The 19014-nt window shown below is 41.8% G+C and overlaps 1 long non-coding RNA gene across 2 annotated transcripts in view; it reads left to right on the top strand.

Annotated features, from left to right (window-relative positions):
- The window catches only part of LOC311433700, a 37987-nt gene extending 20206 nt beyond the window's left edge, over positions 1-17781 (top strand). The window contains exons 2-5 of one of the 2 annotated variants that reach the window (XR_014690913.1): positions 4078-4170; positions 7799-7909; positions 14097-14211; positions 16058-17781. This is a non-coding gene — a long non-coding RNA (uncharacterized lncRNA). Of the gene's footprint in view, positions 1-4077; positions 4171-7794; positions 7910-14096; positions 14212-16057 lie in introns of both variants that reach the window. The other variant, XR_014690914.1, reaches the window with a different exon arrangement.
- The last annotated feature ends 1233 nt before the right edge of the window (positions 17782-19014 follow it).

The following is a 19014-nucleotide window of genomic DNA, read 5'->3' as shown; positions in this document are numbered from 1 at the left end:
GAGCTGCATGACTGTTTAGGGAAGCTAAAGAAATAGCCAGTGAAATTCCGCTGAGACTGCAGACAACTTGATGAAGTACCTTGGAATCTGGCCGGGAAACCCTGTCTAAAATGGATGTCACAGTTTCTGTGTATCCACCTGCCATCCATTGCTGTCTTACATAGTAAGCCTTTCATCTGAAATCAATGGCAGCAGTGATGTTTCTAATGACAAGCAGTGTCTGGCACTTTTTCCCTATGGAGTCACAAGTCTGCTTGGGACCAGATTCTTGAGTCTGATGTATTTGTGAAAAGAAGGGAAGGAGAATATGTCCAGAAATGGGTGCTACTTTGTCATATACTTGTCACTGAAACAGACCGTACCTCCATGTGCACTGAACCATGGGAACTGGGTGGTTTAACAGTACAGTGGGAATAAAATCAGTAGTTAGGACTTTGGTTTTGCATTACCATAGAAGATGTCACCTCCAGGAAGTCAGTAGTAATTTCCTACTGCTAGGACAGAGCCTCTGCTTAATAGCTAAGCAGAGAGTGGTGTTTAATAAGTCTGCTTGTCAGGAGGGAAGAGCTACTGGCTTCTTTTCTGGAAAGTATTACACATTTGAGATTTGATGAAGTAGTCAAGCATGCTTCAGACTAAGGTGAGGATAGCAAACCAAATGCCTTCTTCATTGTCTCCCTCCCTCCCTCCCTTCCTTCATTCGTTCCTTCCTTCCTATTTATTTATATATTTCTATATTTTCAGAAACAGCATGCTGTCTAACCAAGTATTTAATTACTACTTGTATTGTATGTGACTTTCAAACTTTTGGTAGTTCCTTGATGGCTCCTTTTAGCCATCAAAATCCAACCAGGGTAAATCAATATTTGCTTTTATATCTTCTGTTGTGAGAAAAGATATTCCAAAACAACATACAAACTATGTCCCCTTATTGATCTGTTTGCCGTTGTCTTTTGAACAGCCAACATTTTAAAGCATTCTTTTATTTTAAAGGTACTTGTTTCTAAATTCAATAAAACCAGAATATTTTCCCTGTGGGATCTCCTATTCAAATCTATGCATTTGGTACTGCTTGCCTGTGGTTTTCTTAAGAAACTGATTTAATTCTAGGCAGAAGAGGAAAGAAAATAAATGATCTTAATTGCTAAGGACATTAAAAAGACAAGAGAGAGAGCTTTTACTTGAGTTACTAGAGCAAAATAAACAATTCTGTTCACAGAATGAGAGAAATAAGAAATAGAAAAGGTCAGTAAGGATATCTTCTCCCTTTACCCTCATGATTAAGTCTTAGCAACTATGGAAAAAAAAATCTGGTGAATTTTCCACAGACTAATGATATCTGCGTTGCAATGGTTGAAACTTACCCTTAGGCAGGGTTTCAGCATAAAGCCTGTGACCTGGCCTATGACCTACTGCTTACATCATTTAAGCTCAGAGGGAAGAGGTCTTTGTTTTGTAAACCTAATGTTTTCTACATTTTTTCATGGCATATCCAGGAGTATTATTTTTAATGATATTGGAAATTCTCCTATCTGGAATTATTTGCTCAGGAATGCCCTCTCTTAGGTAAAATGCAGAGCCTGAAAAACAGATAAACATTCTGTTCCCGTCTCATTAGTCTGTAAGGTGAAGGCCATTGTGGGTTTTCCTGGTTCAAGAAATAAATCTCTGGATAAATCCCTGCACATTTGCCTCAGTGACTAAGCAACACTGCCTAGAGAGGCAAGTGCTCCTGAGCATCTGTCAATAAACTCACCCTTGAGTGGGTTAAACTGTCCACAAATTAGTATAGATAGGTAAATCTGAGTCCACCTTACATTCATCTACAGCTAAAATTCAACTCATCCCAGGTGCTTTGCTCAAAGATTAGAAGAAAACAATTTCTGACTGTCGTACAGGATGATAGCTGGTTTTGAACAGGAAGCCCTATATACATTCAGCATGGGGCAGAAAAGAAAGCAAAATACTTTCTATTTTATAATGAAGTTTACCTTCAAGCAACATGTGATAGTATTAATCAAGTTGTTCAGCTTGTACTTCAGTTCTGTACAAATTCAATACATATTTCTGAAGTGTGAAGTTCCCACATACCTCTCATTCATAAACACTTTCTTCTTTACTTCCAGGAGCTAAAAAACAGCCAGTGCTTTTCCCCTGGGATTTGATTTATTTACTTCTATAAAGTATTAAATTTGCAAGATATATACCTTCTCGTAATTCTTGCAATGATGTTCATTACCTGAAATCAACTTATTATTAGTTCCAATATAGTATCTAGGAAAAAAAAAAAGTGTTTCCCCTGAATACAGAGTAAATTTTCTTGAGGGTCTCTCCATGCTACACCTGCTTCAGCTGGTTTTGTGTAGCTCTACCACTTCCTCAAATACCATTAGTTGGGCTGACAAGAGTATTTCTCTGCTGACAGAGACAAAAAAGCAAAAGCACAAGAATAGCTGTCTATTACTGACCAAAGGACCATCAAGACCCACATTCTGTCTCTGGCAGAAATTAATAATACGGACTCTCTCACTCTCTCTCTCTCTGTTGAAAAAAAAAAAAAAAAAAAGGTGCAAACATAAGGTGTCTTTTATACCTTTGGCCTCCACAAGCATTCTGTGGCAATGAGTTCCACAGCACTGTGTTCTTTAGCAAAAGCATCCTTCCATTTGTTTTTATTCTGTTCTAAGGCATCTGGAGGGCATCATTTTATTTAAAAGGAAAATAAGATTTTCTCATGGTCATAGACAACATAGTCATATCTTCCAGGTTTTATTTTTGTTGTTGTTGTTGTTTTTTTTTGGTAGAACAACATAGTTTTGATTTCTACTATCTACCTTCAAACTTGCCTCATAAATAAAAATGAACAAGCAGACAAGTAGTGATAATCTGGCAGAGAATTAAATAAAAGGTGTTTTTTTTTTTTTTTTTTTTTTTTTCCCCTAGGGATCTGAGTAGTCAGCTCAGAGAGGACTAAATCTTCTGTATCACATATGGAACTTCATTCAAAGATGCATGGACAAATGCTAATACCATGTATTTTTTTTCTCTTTTCAAATTAGTATTTTATTTTCTGAAAAAAGGGTGCAAGAAATTCTGAAAGCAATGGTTTGCATATGTTAAGGTCCTGCTCTATCGCTGTTGCTTTGAAGATGTAACTCTGTAAAAAATGCTGCTAATGGAATAAGGTTCACAAGTAAAGCACTAGAAACTTACGGTGTTTTGTGTGCATATTTTGAGCTGTGGCATTAACCACCTGAGTTTCTTTTTCATTAGAAACACATGAAAAAATAAAACACAGAGAAACAAACAATTTACCTGAATTCCCCCTAAGGTTGAGTTCAAGTTCACCTTGTGATACAAGAAAAGTTTAGTAATTTCTTTCTTCACTGCAGTTTGCTTGCCAATATCTGGTCCTCCCACCTGTCAGGAGAGACCTAAATATAGTGTCTTACTAATGAAGAGGATCTGCAGTCCAGGATTGCTCACATCAATTTTAACCAGCAGCCCGGGGCTACTCGTGTTCCAGGCTATGTTTGAAAAGCATCATCTTATCTTTCTGAAGGCCCTCCTGTCTCCTGGCCTGGTTGTTTCATGAGTGAGAAGTCCTTTCCCCTCAACGTAGCAACATATAATTTTCCCCAGATCTGTAATATCCTCCGAATACTGTTACATTTCTTTCTGCTGTCTCTCACTTCTTGTATCCTCTTTTTCCTTCTCCCTCTTCCTCACCTTTTTCCTCTGCTCTTTACCTAACATGTCTGTCTTCTGCTCCAATTTTTCTTAGCCAAAATTTAGGAGTAAGTTCATTTGATGACACATTGCATGACAAAGGAAAGAAAAGCCAAGAGTAGCCAGTGTTCTTTCCAATGGTGAGCTGGTGGGAGGCTAAAAATCTTTTATAGGCTTAAGACTTAGCAAGCATCCCTTCTCTCTCTCTCTCCCTCCCTCTCTCTCTCTCTTTGAAGTTCAGCTTGACACCTCCTTTTGGTGCAGTGAGAGTGCAATTTAAGCAGAACAAATATTTTTAATGTTCTTTGTGGAAACTACTGGTCTGACCCATGGCTTCCTCTCCCATAGCTTCAGTAAGAAGATCAATCTAGGCTCCCTTTGCAGTCCATAGGGAGAAGTCAGCACCTTCAGAGAAACTCATTGTACTTACCCTAATCCCAGGTAAGCCCTCCTTGGAAATGCCACCATGTCCATACCATATTGTAGAGGAACAACCACACGCTTTTGCCTGCCTGCATATTTCACATGTAAATGGCTAAAATGAGTGGAAGTCTATCCACAGAGCTGAGACTGGGATCCCAAAAGCAAAAAAGATAGAGGAGCAAAGTCCCCAGGCGAGGGGAAGAGCTTCTCAGAAAGAAAACACTTCCTGCATACTTCTGCTCCTGGTACTGTGGTGGTTTTACCGTGCTGGGCAGCTAAACCCCACAACCGCTCTCTCACTCCCCCTCCTTTAGATGAGGAGGGGGAGAAGTAAAGCAAAGAACAACTCACGGGTTGAGATAAGGGTAATTTAATTAAAGGGAAATAATTATAATAATTAAATAAAGACTACCATGAACTAAACAATTTAACTAAGGGGAAGTAAAAGGGAAAAGGGGAAAAAGGGAGGAAAACAAACAAACAAAATAAATGAAGGCTATATGGAAGTGCAGAGGAAAGAAATTACTCTCTACTTCCCACAAATGAGCGATGATTGACCACGTCCTTGAAGCAAGGCCTCAACGCACGCAGCCGGTGTTCGAGAGGAGGACCCACGTCTTCTCAACGAGAGCCCACCCCTCCCCTCTTCTTCCTGTTTCCACCTTTTATTGCTGAGTGTGACACCACATGGTATGGAATATCCCTTTGATTGGTTTAGGTCAGCTGCCCTAGTGATGTTTCTCTCCTCACTTTTTGCCCACCCCCTAGGAGGGTTAGAGAAAGGCCCGATGCTGTGCCAGTGCTGCTCAGCAGTAGACACAACACTGGTGTGATAACACTGCTGTTCCAGCTACAAGTGCAGAGTCCGGCACTGTATGAGCTGCTGCAGGGAAAGTTAACATTCCAGCCAGACCCAGTACAGGTACACAGTGCCAGAATCAGGACAGTGGTGGCAATGCTTGGATCCTTCCTGTGCCAGGTCAGTAAATCACCTGTCTGATTCTCAGGAGTTGAATTATTCTTTTTGTATAATTGAATTGATTCTGTGGGCAAACTTCTTGTCATGACCTGCCTTGTTGCCCTCTCCTCAGCCACAATGTGTCACGGAGAAGGACATCAATGTGCTCTCCCCAGGAAGGGCATGCTGATCTGCTCTAAACAGGAGTTGTCGGAAATATTTGGTTAGTAGGAGGGAGGCTGTAGGGAAGTGATCTCATTTGAATTGGCAGCCTTAGGGGCTATGGGAACAAGCAGGGTCAGAGCAGCCTGGCAGTGCTCCCAAAGCCACCTCTTTCATCCTGGAGAAACCAAGACCCATAGTGACTACAGCACAAGCTGCATTCACAGTGGCTATCCCAGCTCATATATGCTCTTTGTGCACACACTCTTCCAAACCTGGTTTATCATTGTGTCAAGGAGGTCCATGCTGACACGGTATTAATCTGAGAAGATTTTGGACTGGTATTCAAGTTCAAAGTATTGGACTTCAAGTATTTTGCTTCACTTTGTTTTGCTTATAACTAGGTCTGTCTGCAACCTGGCATCAGGCAGATTGCCTGGCCTCATACTGCCTGCTGGCTTTTGCAAGTCTCTCAATCACAGCATGCCTTTACACACAAGGACAGTGCCTACTTCCTTGGTAAGATGGCCTTATGTCATTTGGCAATGATGCTATTATGCAGTAATTCTCTCTCAAAATGCATAACAGCTTGAATATCTAGGGAAAGGATGTCATTTGGAGAGGGCTTAGCCTGGTAGAAGAACTCTGCCCACATAGCCCTGTACCCTGTCCTTCGTGATAGACAGCAATGTCCTCATAAGAAGCTATACAAGAAAGTCCAAAGTAATCCTTCCCCTCCAGTATCTGGACAGCTTCCAGCACTTTTACCCTGTTCATAAGATCATCCAAGTAAGATCTTTCCCAGTTTCTCAGACTCAGTGGCTCAATGCCACTGCATCCTGCCACTAGAGGCTAGCATGCACCTCCTTAGCTCTTTGCCTTTGTAAGTAATTCAGTTCATAATCTACATCTCAGTGAGCAGCCCCTCTGGAAGTTAATTAAAAGACAAACTGCAGCACAGATCATTAGTTTGCACATGGGCCAGGAATGAGGAATCACTGTGGTCCTGCAAAATTAGGAACAGATGCCCAAACAAATCTCTAAGCAGGCCTAACTAGCAAGCCTTGGCATCAGATCTCATCTGTTAGGGAGTGCTGCTCTACTGCCACTCAGGCAACAGCAACAGTGCTGTGAATTCTCATTGTGCAATGTTACCAGTTCAAACAAAGCAAATATAATTGCTGAGACCTACGGCAGGTAGCAAAGTGTCCTTCCAGACCTTTAATCTGCAGAAAAAAATTTACCTGCTTTCTAGGTCAAAGCAAAAGGTGTACAACTGGGAGAGGTGATGGGGAAAAGTGACCAACAGTCTCCTGCTAGTAGAAGTTTCCATCTGCAGAAAAGATACAACATAATTCCCACACATCCAACTGGCCCAGCTCTCTTAGTGTCTGTTTTTTTTAAGTGCTCCACTGAGCATCTTCTTGTTTTCATCCTGTACTTCCCATATGTGTGAGAAGAGAAAACTCTACATAGATACCTATTGTTTGGCTCTCCATCATAACACTGCTGCAAGTCTCCCTTGGCTCTGAAACCTCAAAAAGATTTCAAATCCAGAGAGGTTTTCTGAGACTTGCTGCTACCTTTAGCACTTTCTGCTCTGGTCCACTTCTCTCTTGTCCTTCATTGATTTTGGAAAATCTTTAACCCAGAAGCTGCATTTTTGGTCAATGCATACAACAGTTACACATCTAAAGCCCCCTGCAACAGCTCTGCATATTGAAAGAAGATGATATTGATGGGTGAGAAACCCCTCTGCTAAGCTGAAGCTAAGAGGTTTCCATTGAGTTTGGGGTCCTGCTAAACCACGCAGCACAGGATCACTGCCTCTTTCTCTTGTGCAACCCCTAAGTGTCAGGGATAAGTGGCTGGTTGACCACAGTGCTCAGTCTGTGGTCCCTGGTCCTGGCATGGTGGTGCTGGAGTGAGGATGTGGAACTGTGGTGTGCAGCTCAGACCTGGCAGGGAGGAAGCCAGCTCTGGGAGCTTTGTCCTCAGTGCCTAAACAGTGAAAGGAGCCACAAGCAAAACAGTGGTATGGACTGGGACTGATGCTCCTGAGCTCTGCAGAATGGGGAGACAGCAACTAAAACAGCAAAATCACAGATGATGGTGAGCGCAGGGTACGTGTACTTCAACAGTTCCTTTGAAAACCCTAACACTAGGAAGAAAAACAGGCATGCAGTGTTCAAACCTACATGTGTCACGTGCAGCTGACAGCCCTCTTGGACCTGTAAAAATATAGCGGTCAGCCCTAGGGAATTTGTGGGCAGCAGAAGTCTCTCAGTGCTTTTTCATCTACTCAGGGGGCAATAAAGAGGGCAGCAGGCAAAGTCTGGAAGGTGAGGTTGTTATGACAAAGTCAACAGAGCACAAAAATCTTTGGAGAGGCAGAGATATTGCCTTGCTATGAACACTGCTTTCTCAGCTAAAAACTTAGACTGAAGAAAAAAAAAAAAAAAAGCAAACTTTGAACAGCTTGGGTGAGCAAGTCAATAAATGACTGCTTTCTATTTCCTGAGAGAGAAATACTACAAGGAAACAGCCTAGCTCAGTGTCTACTGAATAGCGAAGAAGAAGGAGGAGAAGGAAGAGGAGAAGAAGAGAAGAAAAGGAAGAAGAGGAAGAAGAAGAAAGGTATTTTGATTTATTTTTTTTTATTATTATTTTTTTCATGAGGGAAAATGATAGCATGTGTGAAAAGGGATAATAAATATTAGGCTGAGCTGGGATGGGGAAAGAGAACTGACACCCTTTCTGTAAGTAATGTCAGAAAAGCAGGTGAAAAAGGAAACAGGTTTGAATTATACTGGCATATAGCTACAGGAACACAGCCATCAGTCAGAAGAGGAAGACTTTGTGCAGGGGCTGAGCCAGGCCAAGCCTCAGATCTGCAGGAATTAGTTAAGGTTGCTAAAAACTTTTTTTTTTTTTTGTTTTGTTTTGTTTTCCCCTTTCTCACCCAGGTGTCTCCTGCCACCAGCCTTGAATTCACAGGTTTATGAGATAATATGCACACCTTGGAGGGAACCACGTGTACACCTTAGTGTGGAGATGGGACTTAGCCAGGGACTCTCTGGAGCCAGGTGCTAGAAAAGGTTCTACAGTCAGATGATATAAATCAGTGATCAACTGTGACCCTGAATCTTTGCGCATCACCACTGCACACAGTGCCAAGATGAGACTGGCTCCACCCCAGTGTAGCTTTTACATACAAGGAGAGAGAAATGTTTTCTTGCAGCTGCCAAATCCCCAGATATTTGCACAGGGACACTGTGAGGAGGGTGAGTTGAGGAGATGCTGGCCTTGGAGAGCTTATTTGCCTTGCAACTCGTAAGATGAGTTATGCCATCACAAAGTTGGCATAAAAAGCTGTCAGACTGAAGTGTCAGATTCTTCGGCAGTGATATTTTATGCTGAGCTAAATGATGACACTACACACGTAGCACAGAGAAAAGATGGTGCTGTTTTGTTGTTAGAGCAATAGCAGGTCCAAATTTTCTGTCATTAAGAGAGGTACTGTCGGAGACAGTTACAGTGAAAGTGCATTTGATGCAGAAGTTACTAAACTCGGCTCGTGTGCCAAATTTGCAGTGAGCATAAATCAGTACAACCCTGCTAACTTGAGTGGTGTTGACTTACATCAGCTGATAAATGAATCAGAAATGTTTCCATTTAATTGGGAGAGACAAAAAATATCTCAGGGATACTCTTTAAGCTATGAGAAATGGGAGTATACTTCCAATGCTGATAGTTTTTAACTAGTTTTTTTGACAGGTAGGATAGATTTGTTTCTGAGTCTTTTTAATACATGACCCACAAAGGCAGAAGCTTGCAAGACCACATCTTAAGACCGAATAAGCCTATGAACAGAGCTATCAAGCACAGGGTATATTAAAACAAACAAAGAATTGAAAACATGCAGCTAGTTCAGAGGACAAATTCAAAACAATGATGTTTTCATTGCAGTAAATGAAAGGGCTCACTTGGCATCTGCCATCATGGAAACATAAAATGCCACAAATGCCAAAAGGCTGAGCACATGTAATTGGGCTGATAGCAGAGAAAGCAGCTTGGACAGTGCTTTAGCAGAAGCTGCTTAGAGAAGAGGTTTAAAAAGGAAAATCATGAGTACAAGCAAATGGAGACAATAAGTGAGAATGAGGGGGGCTGCTGAAGGAGATGAGTCAGAAGAGAGCAAAGAGTTGGTAGAAGAGACAAAAAAAGAGGCATTGAAGTTGCAGAATTTCAAAGGACAGGCAGAAATTATGTCTGGATTTGTTGTAGAATTTAAAGGACTGGTGCCTTTGCCCTGTGTGAATGAGCTTGCTGGTGCCGATTGTGCCGGCTGAGGATCTGACCCAGTGCCTGACAGCGTGTCCTCAGCAGTCTTTAAATAGCCCTCCCCAAGTGCCTCCTGTCATAGTTTGAATTACACTCATGGCAAAGCAAAATGGATAACAACAAGATGCTGGATAATGAGATGCTAACGAGGACTGCAGTGTTCACAGGTGCCTGGAAGGCTCATTCTGGGATGAAAATTAAGTAGCCACTTCCTAATTAAACTTTACCTGTTTGCACAACCTAGGGCTTACTCCATGTCTCAGAATATGGCCTCCAGTCTTAAAGGCCCATGTAAGACATAGAAATCCAGTGTAAATGACCAGAAGCTATATACTAGTCCTACGTTAGTACTAGGTGTGCCATGAAAACTGTGCTTCACTTTTGTTTTATGTAAAGAATTAATATCTGGTAATGCACTGATGTTTACACTGACAGAATTCAGTAACATTTTAGTAGGTTAATGAAATGCAACCTGTTTTATCTTGTCCCTGCCCTCTGAGATCTCGTGGGGAAGCCAATGTTTTGTCAGAACTTTTGAAAATGCCATGACAACTAGCAGGGGAGATAAACTACCTCCACGTCAGAAAATAGCATCTTTCTGGCAATCAAATGCAACTACATAGCATAGCATACAAAGTATACGTGAGCTGAACAACTAATGAGGAGATGTTTATGTGTGAAAAAAAGGCAGCTGAGAGGCCTGATTTGTATAGATCCACAGGATATTAAATAATAATAAAAATAATAAAATAAAATAACCACAAAACTAAACACCCCCCCACCTGCCATTAGAAATGTCCCTTTTACCTCCAGGGAACAAAATGTATTATGAGAATTTTGGAGACTTGTTAAAAGTTTGTGGCTAGGGAACAGGAAAAGAAAATCAGATACCACCCTAAAAAAAAATCCCTAAAGCTTAAGGAGCTGTTTTTGCTGGAAACATGCATCACCCTGAAAGCTGCGCTTTTCATAAGTTCTTAGTAGTATAAAAATTTTTCAGAGAAACTTTGCCTTCAGAATTTCACTTTCTGAACGGTTTGTGCTGAACATAAAAGCAAGTATGTAGCTTCTGGATGCAAACATAGACAATTTGCTCTAATTTATACTGCTTGAAAACTAGATTTAAAGCAGTTTAAATAGAAGTGAAGTCTGGTTTGCTGAGTCAAAGGAGTACCAACACTACCAAAAAAAAAGTGTTGAGATCCCATCTGTGTCTTCTCCCAAAGAGAATAATTACAATTTCTCTGCATATGGAATGATAGCTAGCTTTGAAGGTGTAAAGAAAAAATGTGATAAGCACAAAATACAGAGAACCAAGCAGTGTCAAAACACCAGCGTTCAGGTACAATCCTGGGTTCCTGCCACAGTCTTTTAAACTTTGGCTGTGCTGCTTATGCCACAACATCTGTAGATTACAGAGAGGCCCCAAAATTACTTAATTGACCAAACAAAAAAACAATCTGTTTAAGCTGTAGCTTGTAACGTTTGTGGAAAGACAGAAGGTGCGATAGGTAAAGGGTGAGCTATGCATCACAGCAATCCCTGACCGCTGCACCTGAGATCAACTGGAGTTTCTGGAGCCTCCTCTGGTGCCCAAGACCAGGGGCAAGGCTGGTTAAGTCAAGTCAACTCCTTCCCATACCTGGAACTACTGCAGCAGAGCTCAAAACCTCTTAGCCATGAATGCTGGGGTTAAAAGAGCTTATTCAGCAACAGTTTATGTATATTGAACTTGCTGGCCTATATCATTTTGTATATACCAGAATATTAGATTTTAAAAAATTCTATAACAATTCTATAATTCTCAAACCAATTGTCCATATTTTAGTATGGAAAAAAAGAGCTAGTGAAGAAACATACCTAAATTATGGTCTGCAGCAATGCTAGCCTCCACCATTACCATGTTTCAGCCTTTATCTGAATGGTGTTAAATGCATTACCCATGCCACATGGTTGAGCCAGCAAAAAAATTACTGGAAAAGAGGCTTCTGGGCCGGTAGACAGAACGGAATTTAACACTGAGTTGAAGCAGACAAAGCATTTAATGTAGATTGAGAAAACATAAAAACTCCTGAAGTTCCTTCTGATTGCTTGAAATATATTTTGTCCATAAACTTATAGTAGATGACCATGAAATTTCAGGCAAGTAATTGTTTTGTGTAAACTGTATTTTCTGTTGAAAAACTATTCCCAAATAAAATTCCTGGCTAGAATTTTTTCTCAAGACTGAAAGAGCCAGGCATTAGAAATGCACTGAATCTTCTGGGACTTGTGATAAAGGGCTAGGAACAATCAAGATAAAACTCCCACAAGAGAAGAAGAGATTGTGTTATTCCATTGAGATCGAAGCCTGTCTCTGAAGACCAAGGTCTCTAAGACATTTTGAAGCTAAATGTCTGGGTGTTTGTACAACATTTACAGAGAGGGGAGGTGATGCAAACAGCATGTCATTATCTGATTTACATCACTGGCTCCATCTCACACTCTTTATTATTATTATTATTATTATTTTTAGCAATTTGCCATTTTATAAGAAAGTAAAGAGGACTTTAAATCTACTCCAGCTATATATATTAAAAAAAAAAAAAGTTTACTCTTTGAGCTAGGATTTGTCTCTTAATATACATTTGTGGATATAGCCAGCTATGATGAACAAAGAAAACTTGGACCTCAGCATTTGCTTATACTATAATATTAATTATTAGTATAATACTACTATACTATATAATAGCATTACTATAATACCATTATATTAACTATAATAATTACTACTACTGTAGCATTAATAACATCTGTGGAAACAGATATAATAACAATAGCCATTACTGCCACGAAAAGTGGTGGCTTTGTGATTCTAATGCAGGTAATCTTCCCTTACTCTCCTCCCCCTGGGTAAGCCTTTCAAAACCAATTTTATTCATTAGCAGAGAAGGGTCAATTGAAGTCAGCTCTCTGATTGTTTCAACTTGAACACACAGCTTTTTGTTCAAAAATGTGTTCAAGAAATTTGATTATTATGTTAATAGAAAAAAAAGAAAAGGTCTTCCTCAGCACTTGGTGTAAGCTGGAACCATTGCTGCATGGGGAGTATGGTCCCTAACTCATCAGGAGCCAGGAGCTGCTGCCTTGCACTATAGTGTGACCTCTGGTCAGCACTGATAGGCAGCATCTTCGTACCAAGCATCACTTCCTGGCTTCTGCCAAATTCCCCTGCTGAATGAAAATGGGCAAACTCTCCCTCAGTTTCATGCATGTTCAAAACTCAGCAAGAGCTGGAGCAAGGTAAAGAAGTGCTTCAGAAGAAAGGTACAGTTCTGTTTCCCAAAGGAAAGTCTCTGCCTTGTTTACAGCCAGTTCCTCCCCTGGCAGTGTACAGAGCAGCTGAGCCCTGCTCAGTTCAGAGTCAAGTCATCACCCACCAACTGATAGGCAATATATTACTTCTGGGCAGGGCAGAGATCTATTTTTCCCCCTAAACTACTCCTGGTCCAGAGGTTGGAATCCAGCTAACTGTGCGAGATGTTGGCTCATACAGTGTTTATTCTCTTGGCACTATGTTTGTGAAATGCAGTCCACAAAGTACTGCATGGTGTTCGAGGGCTTATATTATTGCAATACAAAATGAGAAGATTATCCTCTGTACAGTCCTGTTCCACACATTTTACAGGCTACAATCTGAGCTGGCTAGCAGGTAGCTCCATGCAGGCGTCAGGAGCTGTGCATGTATTCAGAAAGAGCTCCCTTCCCTCCACTCTGTATCCTGCTGGCCAAAAGGCTCATTGCCAGAGCAGAGAGCTTGAGGGATGCTTTCTTGCCCTTGTCTATGCTACAGATAATGAGGAAGGTCTTTAGTCTCCAGGGCTGTCAATCTGGCAACTTCTCATCTGCATTAAAATTGGTCAAAAGATGTTTTTTAAAAGAAAATATAATGAGGGGATGCACTTAGGAAAATGAAAAGCTTGGCTGCCTTTTTATCATTTCTCAGGCACTTTGTGTCCTTCTCTGATGAGAGCTATTGTCATTCAGGGCAGCTCATCATCTCCTCGTGCTGGGAGCAGATATGGGTTTGGCACCTTCTTCTTCTCCTGGTGGCAGCCAGATATATACTCTGCTCATTTCCTCCCTGATAAGCTTGCCATCCCGCTTCAGAAGCTTCTCATATTTCATTTGGCTTGTCTGATAGAACCCCTGGTACAGGCCATTCATGGAGATTATTTTTTGTTTTGGCATTATATTAGAAAAGGGAATTTCTGAGTTACCTCCCCCTCTTCCTCACATTCCTTGTTCCTGTCAAAGCATATGGATGCTGTAGCCCCTTTCATCCAGGGCTCTTCCAACTGCTGTTACAAATGCTGATGAAGTCTTGCTATTCCCTTGCATGACTTGTGCATGTCTTTCTCATTATCTGAAGGTATAACTTGGGTCTGAAGAAATGGGTGGCCTTAGTTTCAGAAGCAGTACCTGTCTTCTGTTTCCATAGGGTGTTGTCCTTGATGTTGTGGTCAGGTGTGATATGACTGAGACTGCCAAATTAGTCTGTGACTGCTGCAAATAATGATGGGAAACAGGAGTTCAAACCTGGATGCCCTCCACTGGTAATTTATTTATTTATTTATTTATTTATTTATTTATTTTTGTGTGCTGTTAATTTGTACATGAAGGGAAAGAAAGAGGGAAAGTGTTCAATCTGCTATCTCTATTTTGTCCTGGCTACCTATTTTTTAAAATGATCCATCCTGATGTAAATTAGAGTGAAAGAGTGAGGCCCCACAGGATTGTTGTTCTTTTCTGTGTGTTAGGGTCAGCAGTGAAAGTTGGCCCATCATCAGGCAGAGGGAGACCTCAGCCCCTTGTCCTCAGGGAAAGAACCCATTTTGTGAAGCTCCCTACTGCAGAGGACTAGCTGGGGCCAGAACTGGGGTGCAGAAGGATAAGTAGGGCCTAAAAAGACAGCAGGAACCTGCCTTCTCCCTGGCATCAGGTAAATCGTTGTGTGGAATAAAACATCCTTGTTTCATGGGATTTTGCTGGGAAGGTGGGATGAATTTGTGATTGTGTGTGTCTGTCAAAGAATATGGTAATAATGGGCCTGTAAGAAGAAACACACAAGCTATGCAGTTAGGATAAGCCCTGTTAACAAGCTCTGCTCCATAATTATTCAGTCAATATGCTGTCAGTTTATAAAAAGAAACTTTTTCAGGATGGTTTTAGTGCCCACATTATCACAGAGATATGCTACTGTTCTGCTCTAACTTAAGCTCCTAATATGTTCTGCCAAAATGCTAGGTGCTTGCGACCTGACTTATAGAGATGCAGAGCACCTGTAGTTCCACATAAAGCTAGAGAAGTTAGAACCAAGGTCAGTCTGGCTCATTATATTCAGCTGTGGTATCACCGGTCTGTTTGTCCAAACATTTATCTTGCAATCACACTCAAAGCATTTTCTGTTTGAATGCAAAAGGCACCGTGAATAGGTCTGAAAAGATGGGCATTATTTGCCTGCCCGACTTGTCCACACCCAATATGAGGGAAACTTTATTCATTACTGGTACACCAATTAATAGACAGAACACATCGAGACTGACAGGAGGAGACAACAAAAAGAAAGTAACCAAACCAGATAATAGTCGCTTTTCAACAGCATTGATATCTTTCTCTGCCTGCAAAGATGGGACTTTCTGAATGAGCTATTCGCTTCCATTAAAGAGAACCAGCTCTTCCCTCATTAAGGGACATTTCAAGCCACTGTACAGCAGAAACCAGAATGTTTGAGCTTGAGGGCAGAGCAGCCTTTCTCAAAGCTGAGGAGGGAAGAGCTGTGCCCTGAAGTGGCAGTGACCATATCCAATGATGTGAAAGCTCCTGGCTAGGAGCAGTGTCTGCTCTGGCTGTGTCAGCCCCAAGCAGGCAGCTGGGGAGGTGCTGGGGGATGCCATGCGCCATCACAGCAAACTGAGGGGTCCTCCAAGAAACCAACCTGGTAAATACCCAGTTTTCATCTTCTTCTTCTCTTTTCTGGAAACTGTTGCTGAGCGTAGCAAGCAAATACAACTAAAAAACCTTCATGCTCTTTGTAGAAGAGAGGGTTTTTTAAGAGCTAACACCATTGAGTGAAGTAGCTGTTCCAACAGCATTTGAATTTTAGATGTAAGACCTTGATTGTCTCTAAAAGCAGCTGCCACTTTACATTTAGCTACAACTACAGTGCAGACACACATATGTACACACTATGTTCTTTCTGTAAGATTTTTTTTTCTTGTTTTCCTCTTGACTGAATATTGAGGGGCTGTTCAGTCTACAACCTTTCCTGTCCCTATCCTCTTGGACAGTATTGTAAGGCTGGAGCTATAATGACGTAGATACCCTACCACTCCTCACAGTGGCATTCCAGAGTAATTTATTTAATCTTTTTTTTTTTTTTTTTTTTTTTTTTCCCCGAAGGTCTTCTTGCTTACCTTTCTTGTGGACACACAGCAGTGAGGGAGGACAGAAGAAGGCAGAACCCCTGACCCTCCTAGGAGCAAGATCTAGACATAGAAATTGCTTCTGCTCTCCAGGCAGGCTGCCAGCCCAGTTCCAAGATTTCCCAGCTGCTGCCGTTCAGACTTGCTTCAGCATTTGTCAGGGATGAGTGACTTCGGAGTCTGGGTCCTTGCCAAACCACCCTAGGCAGCTCATTGCACTAATCCAAAACTGTAATTGGGAGGTAGGAGGGGGCAGTGGGAGAACGTCTTATCCCCACCACAGCCCTGAATTTTTGTTAACTTAGGATTATAAGAATAATGAACAAACTCAGAAGCCTGTCTCCTTTATTTAGTTAGTTTTGGGGCTGTAGCTAGCAATCCATTATTGTCTGTGTGATGTGTTCTCAGTCCAGCCTCTTATCAGAGGTGCTTAGCTATGCAGTGCACATAAGGATGCCCATCGGTATTGATATATAGATTCCCAGCACATCCATTGTGTTTTACATGCCTTGCAATTAGCTTTTGCTTTATCTACTGTGTGCCTACCTCACTGTACGTGTGCCAGGAAAAAGAGGAGTCACACTGGGAGGGGAGGACTAGTAGGGCTCAAGAATTACTGAGGGAAAGTGGAAAGCAATTTGCAATCTGATACAAGCAATGTAGGGCCAGATCCTGCCAAATGCTGATGCTGTGGGGAGCAGCTGTACCTCTGCAATACCCGGAATGAAGCCTGTTGTAGTGAAGCAATACTGGGTGGAAAGCAATATAAGGTGGAAAGATGTGGTGTGCAGCTTGGAGCAATACTGCAAACCTCATGAAGCAGTGCTGGCATGCTACAGCAATCAGAGGGCTAGCAGAAGGAAAGAGACATGAAAAAAGGAATGGAGAAGACAGGGAATACATTCTGATGCTCTAAAACACTGTGAATTTAGTCCACAGCAGGTTGCATCAGAGGAGGCAAATAGCTCAGCCTGATCCAAGGGGTCACCATCAGCTCCTTCACAGTCACTGCAGATTTTTTCTGCAGACTGTACTCCCTCCTCCAGCCATGAGAGCACCAGGTTTCCCTTACATGGGTCACTTATTGTAGCTGTGGGTCCTCAGGAACTCTGCTAGCAGGTCTTCCAAGTGACTCCAGCCTCTCATGCTGGGGTCAGCTTGCTGTTTTCTTGCTTCTATGCAGGAGCACCTGGAAGAGGCATGGATACAGGCAGGCAGTGTCTGGGCACATGGCTCCTCTCAATCCAGGCCCTTCCTTATATAGTGTCGCATGCTCACTGTGCTCAGTGGGATGAACTAGATATCACTAAAAAAATCTAGGCTGTGCTTATGATTGGTACTGTCAGATTCAGGTTGCAGTTTCACAGGCATAGTCCAATGCACGACATTTATCCAAGAATCTACCACCAGATTCTTACTGAGGTATAAAACCCAGTGGACTCCAAGGAGTTTGATGTCAGTTGAGGATCTGGCTGGCAGCCTAACCTCTGCTAAGAGATCCACCTTGCAATCTGTACTGGAGTGCTCAGATTGCTTCTGGGGGTAACACTTGCTCATTTAAATCTGGCTTAAGACTCTTTGTGATGCACTGAAGTCCTGGAAGAGAAGTGGGTTGTATTTTGAAGATAATTAAGGCTTGCTCCAAAGCCTCTGTCAATTATGCTTAGCGATAAATACATTGTGGATGGTATTCTTTGAACATTTCTGCTCTCCTCTGTTCTCCCAGGTGAATAGCACATGAAGAAAACACAAGGGACCTGGAAAGGTTCAGGGCATGGTGCTGGGAGAACCCCCCTGCAACGCAGTGGCTCGTAACATCAGCATCCCTCTGCTTTGTGCACCATGCAGTCATTCACATGTTGTAAAGCAAGGATATATCAGCAGGCCAGAAGGGAGTGTCTCACTTTACCTTCACTCTTTCTGAAACAATGCCAGGCAGGGGAAAAACAATTTCACTGCCTCTGTAATGTTGCTTTCACTTGGTGTCTAAAAAACAATACTTCTCCTGTGCAAAAATCCACTTTTTTTGCCCAAAATACATTTTTAGAATGTGCCAGACTTGTTCTCAGCTGTGGTGCTGACCCTGATATGCTTGTGCTGGCATTGCTTGCAATTGCTTCTGGTTGGTGTAGGGGTGACAAAGAGGAGACAGTGGGCCTCCACAGTTTTCCTGAAGTTCCCATGTAAGCAGAGTAAGGTGACCTTCTACTGACTAAATACAGCCCTTTTACCTTTTTACCTTCAGCAGACAGTTGGCAGACACAGCTGTTCTGCCTTTAGGTCCAGCTGCCACATACCCTTAGAGAGGAGGAGGAGAGAGAGACTGGAGGGAATAGGGGAAGGGGTAAGTACAGCTGAAAGGAGTGCTGCTACATCTATTTTTTTTTTTTAATTATTATTTTTTTTCCACAGCCATAGGCGTGTGCTGTTTCTGTGCATCTTTTAATTTGTGCCAGGGTAAGAGAGCTGTAACTGACTCCATCTGGCCCTCTCCCTTTAATTAATTCACAGCCACAGTTTTTCATTTGCTATTTGTTACTGGTCCACACCATTTGCAACAGTGAACACTATTGTAAGCAGTGGCTTCTGTTGTACATAGGAAACAAGTGGTTAGTACACATGGGTGGAAGGGTTGAGTGGCCAATGCATGAAAAGTGGTGGAAAGGATTGTGAGGACACCTTGGAAAAGGTGTTGGGAAGTCAGGGAGGATATGCAGGGGGAGATTGCCAACTGCTGCTGCAGTGTCTCAGTAAATTATTCAACTAATAAAGACTCAGTTCAATTTTACAAGCACGGTGTCCTTTTATATTATTATCCAGTATGTAGTACATGAAACACCAATGAATTATCTAACAGGAAATAAATCTGTAAAAGTGCATAGTAAATCCTACTGTAACATCTTCAACAGCCTTCTTAACAAATGGTCTAAGTGT

This window comes from Aythya ferina (assembly GCF_964211825.1).
Source record: "Aythya ferina genome assembly, chromosome: 3".
Classification (NCBI taxonomy): domain Eukaryota; kingdom Metazoa; phylum Chordata; class Aves; order Anseriformes; family Anatidae; genus Aythya; species Aythya ferina.
This window is presented reverse-complemented; position numbering and strand designations above follow the sequence as displayed.